General features: G+C 44.4%; 1 long non-coding RNA gene across 2 annotated transcripts; it reads right to left on the bottom strand.

Moving 5' to 3' along the window:
- Positions 1-1279: 1279 nt before the first annotated feature.
- LOC106902101 lies at positions 1280-7763 on the bottom strand. Of its 2 annotated transcripts, XR_001414427.1 has the most exons (4): positions 7659-7763; positions 6070-6168; positions 2396-3996; positions 1280-2316 (listed from the first exon to the last, which is right to left on the bottom strand). It is a non-coding gene; the product is annotated as an uncharacterized LOC106902101 (long non-coding RNA). The 2 variants fall into 2 exon arrangements; XR_001414426.1 differs by having other exon boundaries at positions 1280-3996.
- Between the last annotated feature and the right edge of the window lie 1109 nt (positions 7764-8872).

Here is an 8872-nt window from a genome sequence, read left to right as displayed (position 1 = left end):
TGCTCATTTTTAGGATTTTACTGAGAACAATATAGTATTTGGGGTATTTTTAAGTGTTCATCATGAAATGCTGGTACATTTTCTGAGTTTGCCTTTATCCCTGTTGATCACTTCTTCCTATCATCTTCAGGGGGACTAAACTGCTGAGAAGAGACCCCTGCACAACAAAGAGCAAGTAAACATGGAGCTCAGAAAATGGGGGAAGGTACTAGGATAAGAAAAAATCCCTTGGGAATTAGATAAATAGAAGGGAGAAGGAACATGAGGGAAATTGACCTCTCATGTTATGGAAGGAAAGAATTTTCTCTAAGTGACAATCAGAATTTGCTGTGCCTGCATTATTTTGAAGTCGGGAATAAAACAAATCAAGGTTGGACAGACCTGTCCTTTCATGGCAGGAGGAAATTTGAATATGGGTGAAAAATATGAAGAAATTATTTCTTTTATAAATCTTACAGTTGAATTTTTAAAGTCCCTTTGGTAATATTGTGTTGCTCCTTTTTTGTTAAAGACTTGAGGCTGTCAGTGTAGTGTGCCACACTAGAAAGCTCAACATTCTTTCCACTGTAGCAGTAAACTCTCCTGGAAGACTTTCCACAGTCTTGGAGATCTGGTATTTTTTGTGTATCCTGCTTTTGTCACTGTGGAATTTCAACAGGCATCGAAATATCAAAGCCTCACATTCACAAGGTAGCTTTAATACCTTGCAGAAATGGTAAAATTTGGGCAAGACACTTTTCCTCAAGGCCAGGCACTTATGTTTTCTGCTAAAATATGATTTCGGGGATCAGGTGCTTTGCGGCTACCTCTTTTCAGCTTTTTATTTTGTAAGGCACTTACATTCCTCAGCTGGATTAGGTCCACACGAAGAAGGCACATACTGAGAGAAAGGGGTGATAATGGAAATACAGAGTGCAAAGCAGTTGAATAAGCTCCTTGGCAAGCGTTGTGGCAGTGTGAGAGCTAACAATTCCTAAGATCCCCTATTTGTATTCTCAGGAACTATTCTCTTCATTAATTTCCAATTACCATGATAAGCTCATGATAAATTTCAAGGGGAAAAAAAAAAAAGTAATCATTGTCTTGTTAACAATTAGAAGAGGCTTTATATTAAAAATGCCATAAGAACATTTAATTTCAGACATTTTCCTTAAGATTATATATTCATTAAGTGACTGTAAATCACTAAGAGGCTGCATAATTAAGTTTTTTTATTATTATTTATTTATGTATTGATGAGTAATCCATACAAAATTCTTACAGTTTAAGATCTCTTTGTGATGACTCAGGCATTGACAAGGATTTATTAGATGAAACTAATTCAATGAATGACTTTTTTTCTAGACTTCAGTATCTCAATTTGAAACTTATCAGTTTGCCATGGTTTATGATATATTAGACTTGTTAAATGCAAGAGTATAACCATTAGCTTTGGATAATAAATGGTCTGTTGTAAGAAATAATTTAGCATATCATCAAAGCAAATAGTAGAACTAATTGCATTCCATTTATCATTGGCCATGTCAAATCTGGTGTGGTATTTAAAAGCAAACTTTGTCTGGGAATTAAATGGAAGTCATTGACATTGATTATGCTTATGATTGTGTTTACATGTGGTAAAATCTCAGAAACACAGTCCCTAGATATCATTACAGTAATTCATTTAAACTCCGCTTCTGTTACAGAAAATGGTAAACATTTCTTTGGCTTCTCAGGGTAAACCTAAGCCCAAAGCGCTGCTCCAGAACTAGCAAAATATTGGGATGTCCTGAGTAAAGGACCATCTGGGAGGTGGTTACCTTAAGCACATGCTGCTTTAGGCATTTCTTCGCTGTGATGGATGGGCAGCTGTGCCTCCCTCCAGCTCCAGCAGCACCTGAGCTGATGAGGGTGTCCATCTCAGCCAGGGGACTGCAGCAGCCTCCCAGATGCTGTGCTGGGTCCCTGCCCCACGCTCCCAGGCAGTGGAGAAGAGGGAAAACACATTCTAAATTATGCAAGAAAATTATATATAACAAGAAAGATATATTTATTTATTTTAATTTCAAGAATGAAGAGCAATTATCTACCCCTTTGGAAAACCGCCTTTAACAGAAAGCCCGAATCCCAGTGTTGGAGCATCAGGCAAAGTTAATGGCCCAAGACTAGTTTCAGTGGTGTTTTTCTTGAGCAGATGGCAGGGTAAGCAGGCAGGGAGCAGCCACTGCAGTGAGCTTACTGGTACCAGTAACAGCTCCTTGAACAAGACCATCTCTCTCCTTACAAAGGCTGAGCTTGCAGGGGCTGGGCGCGTTGCTGTCCCTGGCTCAGGACTCTCTGTGGGGAGATCAACAAAAGAGACATAGCAGGAGACCAGGACCCCCAAGGACTGCCCAGGGGTGAAGGCTGGGCTCACCTCAGCAGCTCCCAACAGTCCTCCTGGTCTGCAGGACCCGATGGGGCCCTGGTTGCAGCCCCCGCTGTCCTGGGGGCTTCCTGGCTGTGCATGACCCCACTGCTCCACATGATGTCTTCCTTGGGGTTCTGGAGATGTTAACTCCCCTTGAGATCTTCTTGCTTGGCACTTCTGGTTTGAGTGTGTACATTGGGCCATAGGTTCTTGCTGCTGAAATGGGGCATGATGAAGAGGATGGGTTACTAACCAGAAGACACTGCCCCAGCCTCATGTTCAGCTTTTGTTTGCGTTTCGAGCTGGCCAGATTTGGAAGGTCCTGACTATTTTGGCCAGCTGCGAGGAAATGGAGTGTAATAAAAATAACCCAGCCCTGGTTGCCTTGCTCTGCTAACTTTCCTATCGGTTCTGCAAATCTGGCTGGCAGTAGCCGAGCCAAGGGATAGCACCGACACAGTATCCTGAGCAGATCACATCCATAGCTCCTGTTTCACTTCCAGCAGTGCTATGTCTGATCCGGGACATTGCCCCAGGTTCTTGAGCAGACCCTGGCTGAAGTCCTAAACAAGATGGGTTGGCTCAGGGAATCTTAATGGCAACAAAATTAAAAAGGCGTTGCCTTTCCCATTTTTGAGGGCCACAGAAAGACTGAGCCTGAAAAAAGAAATGGCAAGTTACGAATCTTCGAGTTAAGAGCTGGCCCCAAGAGAGAAAGAGTGCCAGGTACACAAACACAGTTTCCTAGAGATGAAGGTCAAACGGTGTTGCATACAACCAGGGACTCAAATGCGTGTTGACAGCTGACCCCGAGCACCAACAGCATGGCTGCTGCGCTGGTCTGACAACCAGAGCTCGAGTCCAGAGCCTGTGCATTCCTGTATGTTTGTGACGTGGATCCTGCAGATCCCACTGCGTGCTCCTAACTGTGTTACAGGGGCAATGGTTCCACCCTGGTCACTGCTGCCAGCCTCTCACCTATGGGGTTTCCGGGTTTTTTTGGGGGGAAAAAAAAAAAAAGTAGTTCTTTTAGAAAAGGTCTGTCAAATTCTAAGTGAAAAATGCCTGTGATGATACAGAAAATTCAAATGCAGAGTGAAGGTAGTAGTGCCACATTCTGCTCATCTTCCTCCTGCTAACATTAGCAACTCTATTCATGCAAGCTAAGTAAATAGGATTTACTTTAAATGGGTCAAATATTTTTATTCAAATGTGTTGTCACTTGCTTTGAAAGAAGTGAGTTTGCTAGAATTATGTCTGTCTAAGAGTCCTGCCCCTTGGGAAAGGCCTCTGCCTTGACTTGTGGTTCTCTCATCCCAAAAATGTGTGAGAGAACATTGTCAATGAAACAGAAAATGCAGGGGTACATTTGGAGTGCAATCTCAAGAGACCACTTTCCTTCTCGCTGCTCTTGGATGACAGGGGGGAGATCAGCACCACCTCTGAGAGCTGGGAGGGTGATGAAAGACACTGACAAGTGGAAAGTGCTTCTCCAGGGTTTAGCTGGAAATCTTCCTCTTGAAGACTGTGAGTCTTCACTCTCGATGAAACACCCTACCAGCCAGGGGAAACTCAGCAAAACTCGGGGTCGCCGGAGGACACTATGTCTAGAAATCACAAGAAGAATATGTGCATGTTCAGAAAGCTGGAAGGTGACTGACAAGAACAACCAGCAAGCCAAGCAGCCTGAAAACACCCTTAAACATTGCATAGAGCCATGACCACGTTTGGGGAAGGCTACTTACACAAGAACTACAGGGCTGAGAATAAACATCCGGGAACAAAAGCCCCTTGCAAATGCAACAAACAACAACAAAGAGAGTATTCATTCCAAAAGAGTTAATAAAAGGTTCTCCCCGTTTGGTAACCACCAGTAACAGCACATGATATGCATATTTTTAATCTCCTTGCATGGTACACAGGCCACTTTATCCCGCTTGAGTGTTTGGTCTGTTGCATTTTCAAGTTGATATAGTCTTATCGCTGGTGACTGGTTCACTCTTCTGGGAACCACCACCCCCTGTTTATCCGCAGAGAGGAACCCCCCCCAGTGCCTCCTCTCCGATCCAGAGATATTTGTAGTGAGAAATGATAAATTCCACGCAGGCCTAACCCTTGGCCTCCACCTGATCCTTCAGGTTTTAGTGATGATCCATGACACATTGATGCTGGGAACTGGAGTGTGAGTGATTAATACACAAGTCAGTATCTACCACAGAAAAAGCCCAAGCTTATTGGACTGGGCTGGACTTGGGCACATTTCCTAAGACTAAAAACTCCACGCCCTGTTGCAGATACTTAAAGCTACTGAGTCTTCTTTAGCAGTTAATGTGGCATAGGCATGCAGGTCGCCAGACTCTCAAGTAATGCTCATATTTGAATATACTTTTCCATAGTCCTTCTTTGATACCTCAGATGTTTAGTTCACAGTCATTTTCTTTTAGTCTCTGTCCACCCAGCCTAGATTTTTTGCAAGGGAAAATACTCTAGCATTGGACTGATAGGAGACTGCACCTGTAAAAATCAAAACTGGGCTTCTGATATATTGCTGGATATCCCTGAAACAGAATTGAATTTTCTCTTGCTCTTTCCTTCTACCTCTGATTTTGTGAAACAACCCCAACTTAAGTTTACTCACTTGTGCTATCCTTATATAGTGCTTTGAGCTGCTGCTTCCATTAATTTTCCATGTGTGACACCACCCCATGGGCATCCACAGAAGCTAAGTCAGTCAAAATAATGCTGGTATATATACCTTTTTTAATCTTTCCTTTGTGTAAATGACTTAGCATGAGATCAATTCTGTAACTATTCTGTGTAAAAATTACACTTAGACTTACCCTTCTTCCGAAGCTAAACTAATCCATAGTAGGAAGCTGGGACCTTATTTTTGCCCCAGTTGTTTTGATCACGCAAATGATTCAGTAAATATAGGTGAGAGGTGACTGTTCCATGTGAGTTAAGGCAGAGATGTCTTTCCTCACACCACCTCTGGGCTTTTAATAATTATGAATCATTCCTCCCGCTGGTTATCAGTATTTCTGTCAACTGGACAGCAACAGTGATAACTCCAAAGTATGCAGCCATGGAAAAGGTCTGAAGATCAGAGTATCAATTGATACTCATTCCACAAGGTCCTGTTTATACAGGTTGTTTTATTAAAAAGAGAGACTGTTTGAGCTCTAGTATTTCTGCAGCACTGTGGGCACGAGGGATCCAGAGCTGTCACAGCCTTCGTTTTCCTTTTCTTGTGCCTCTGCCCTGTGCATGAGCGTTCCCACCCCACGCAGCTCAGACAAAAATGCAGCTTGGGACTGACTCTTTCCTCCCACTCCCACAGCTGGGTGCTCCGGCTGGACAGGTACAGACTGTCGGCTCTACCTGGCACTGCATGACGCCGCCTGTAACAGGAGCCAGGAGAGGGACCCACATTGTCAACCTCAAGCATTCAGAAACTGAAGCAACCTTTTCCCCACGTCCAAAGGTGGATCATTACTTCTTTTGCACTGAGTTTTCCGTAGCTAGGGACATTTTATCCTGGATGGAAGATGAAATTCCTGCATAATCACACAATTCCTGCACCTGAGGCTTTAAGAAATAAACACCAACTGCTGCAGGAGTTGGCAGCAGTGGGGGAAGAGGAAGAGGAGATGGAGGAGGAAATAATCTCATTCTCTCACCTGCAGGAGCGGAATCCGACCCTGCTGCTGACTCCTGGTGATAGAGGGTGCATCAGAGACGGAGAGGAAATGGGAGAACCAGAGGAGAGAAGAGGTAGCCTGTAGGAAGACATAAAGAGAAGGAAATACTTGGGATTAGTGGGGAAGGTCATGGGGCTGTGCAGCCTCCAGACATCTGTCCAAACCCATTTGAAGCTCCTGACCACTGGGTTGCCTCGCCAGCGACTATTTTTCGCACTCCAAAAGACGAGACGAGGAAGGGTGTCTTTCCTGCTCCGGTTTATCTGCGTCATAGGGATAACACCTGATTTTGTCTACATCCAACTGTGAACTGTGCTGAAAAGAAAATGTGGAGGCAAAAAAAAGAAAAAAAAAGGAATGTTGGAAGTAAGGGGAACTCAGGGCTGAATGCATATTGTGTGCCCTACTGTCTTTTCATCTTTGGAGAACAAAACGTGAATTGTTACTCTAGTAATCTATGGAATATATTGTGCGTATGGAGCCATGGAAAGTTAGGAATCCAAGTACTAAAACTGAGTGTGCAGAAATGTTAATGAGGCAGAAGGTAATTTCATGACAGCTTTTTTACATTTTGCCTCTCCAGACAAAACAGGACTGCTGTTTTGTGTAGTGCTATACTAAAAATATCTATATATTGAGCTGTGGCATCATACTTCTAGTTCCATGTTAATATCACCAGTGGTAGGGGAAAAGCTGCATAAAGCATTCATCCATCAATTTTTTCTCATTTTGTATATAGTGACTACATATTTGAGTCTTGTACTCTCCCAAACAGTGTGCCGCTCTTTTTTTTCCAGTAGATTTGAGAGGATGAAGTTTATGTTTCTGTTTTCAAGTGTTGCTTCCTCACTACAAGCAGGAAATCCTCCCTCCCTCCATACGTTTTTAAAATAGCTGACGGTGCCCCCAATTAATTGCATATCAAACTGAAGTTCTTTTTCCTGTCCTACGTGACTGTCCTCTCCTCTTAAATAGTCCATCTGTTTTCTTACTTGCAATACGAATAGTAAAAACATCCCCTACCTACTCCTCTGGGAAGATGAATGTAGACGAGGTGGCAGTAACTGATGTGGCAGTTACATCAACCATATATTGCTGGAATATCTTCCCATATTACCATCAGGAGAGATCTAAGAACACAGATAAAATACATAGTTCTACATAGAACTAGTATAGACTTATTCTTTGCCTCTTGCTGGATCACTTTTTGGCTGCACCTAAATGCCTCCAAACCAGTCAAGTCCTTTTCCTAGTTTAAATCCCTTCCAAAAATGTGGGTTTTTTTTAAAAAAAATCTACCTTCCCAAAGAATACAGCTTTCCGGATTGCTCCTCTGCATATATCACTATAACCTTTGTCCTCTGCTCTGAGCCTTCCTCCTTTCTTTGCCTGTTAATCATTCACATTTATTGTGCCGTGTTCAAGCTCTGCCTAAATCTCTCTTCCTCTCTCTCTATACCTCTGGTTTGGTTTGGTGGGGTTTTTTTATATATTCTGCACTTGCGTTCTGGAATAGGAACCCAAACGAACAGGTAAGTCACCAATGAAGGGTGCAATCCAGAACATACCTGAGAAAACAGCAGTGTAAACCGCTCCATTTTTAGTCCACACTGCAGGGTTTGTTGTAAATGTATGCGAGAGGACTTCTGACTTTCTGATCGACGTGCCTGCTCTTATGGACTTCATCCATAACCTACTAACGCTGTTATCAGGAAAGATGAGACACCGTAATGAGACTGCATGTATTTGTCAGTTCACTTCCTCCTCATTTAAAATCAATTGCAGAAGAGAAGGTGACAACAGATGAAAAGAATAAACAAACTCCATCCCTGCATGCTCAGTCTCGTTTTATTTCTGAAGAGCTGACAGGTGTGTATCTATTCACTGCTATTCTAAATTCCCTCTGCTATAAAACTAAACAGACCCAGCTTTGCTTTGGGAAAAAAAATAAATAGTCAAACTGTTCTAACATACATTTTTAAAAATAAAATGTGCCCCATGATGAACAATTACTTTCCAGAGCACCTTTTCGTGGGTTGCAGTGAAATGGATAACTGCACCATTTTTTGTCCAGAAAGAATGATGACTACTGGAATGAGCTTTTTTTTTAAAAAAACAAACCAGCCCTGTGTGCTTTGGTGAAGTTGGGACGGCAGACCGGGGCTGGCAGAGCAGGGTTCATCCTCAGCTCCATCGTGGAACAATTCTGTGACCTCTCCCTGAGGGACCTGGTCCCCGGGCGGTTTTGGGATGCGCTGGGGGTGTCCGTGCCGCAGTGATGCTCTGTGCTAACAGACGGCTCAGCTAAAGCCTCCAACCCACCCGCTACCTGCGGGAGCCCTGAAGGCCTGAAACTCATGAAAGACTGAGGTAGCCAATGTGACCATTCTCCTCCAGCGAGCGTTATTAATCAACACTCTGCGAACTTGGGTGAGTTATCAGGCTGTTGTTAACTCCGCGAAGGAGGCTTCTGACCGGCCGTTAAGACCCGGCTTCTTTCCCCACCTGCTCCACAAGCTGCAGCGACCCAGGGCCGGGGCCCGGTTCTGTAGAAGCCATCACGGGCTCACGGATTCGAGCGGCCATACGGACTCACCGGCGGGCAAACCGCCGGCCCTGCACCCTGAGGGACTCCTTTCCCCGCCTCTCCCGCAGCACCCCGCCGGGGACACCGGCCTGCCCGGGAGGGTCGCGTCCCCCGGGCCCAGCCCGCACCTGCGCCCGGCCCGGCCCGGCCCAGCGGCCACCGCGCCGCCTCCATTTTGGCCGGTGGGCCCCGGGG

The sequence above is a fragment of the Calidris pugnax genome, unplaced genomic scaffold, assembly GCF_001431845.1.
Source record: "Calidris pugnax isolate Ruff unplaced genomic scaffold, ASM143184v1 scaffold41, whole genome shotgun sequence".
NCBI lineage: Eukaryota > Metazoa > Chordata > Aves > Charadriiformes > Scolopacidae > Calidris > Calidris pugnax.
The sequence above is the reverse complement of the archived record's forward strand: the minus strand, read 5'-3'. Positions and strand labels throughout refer to the sequence as shown.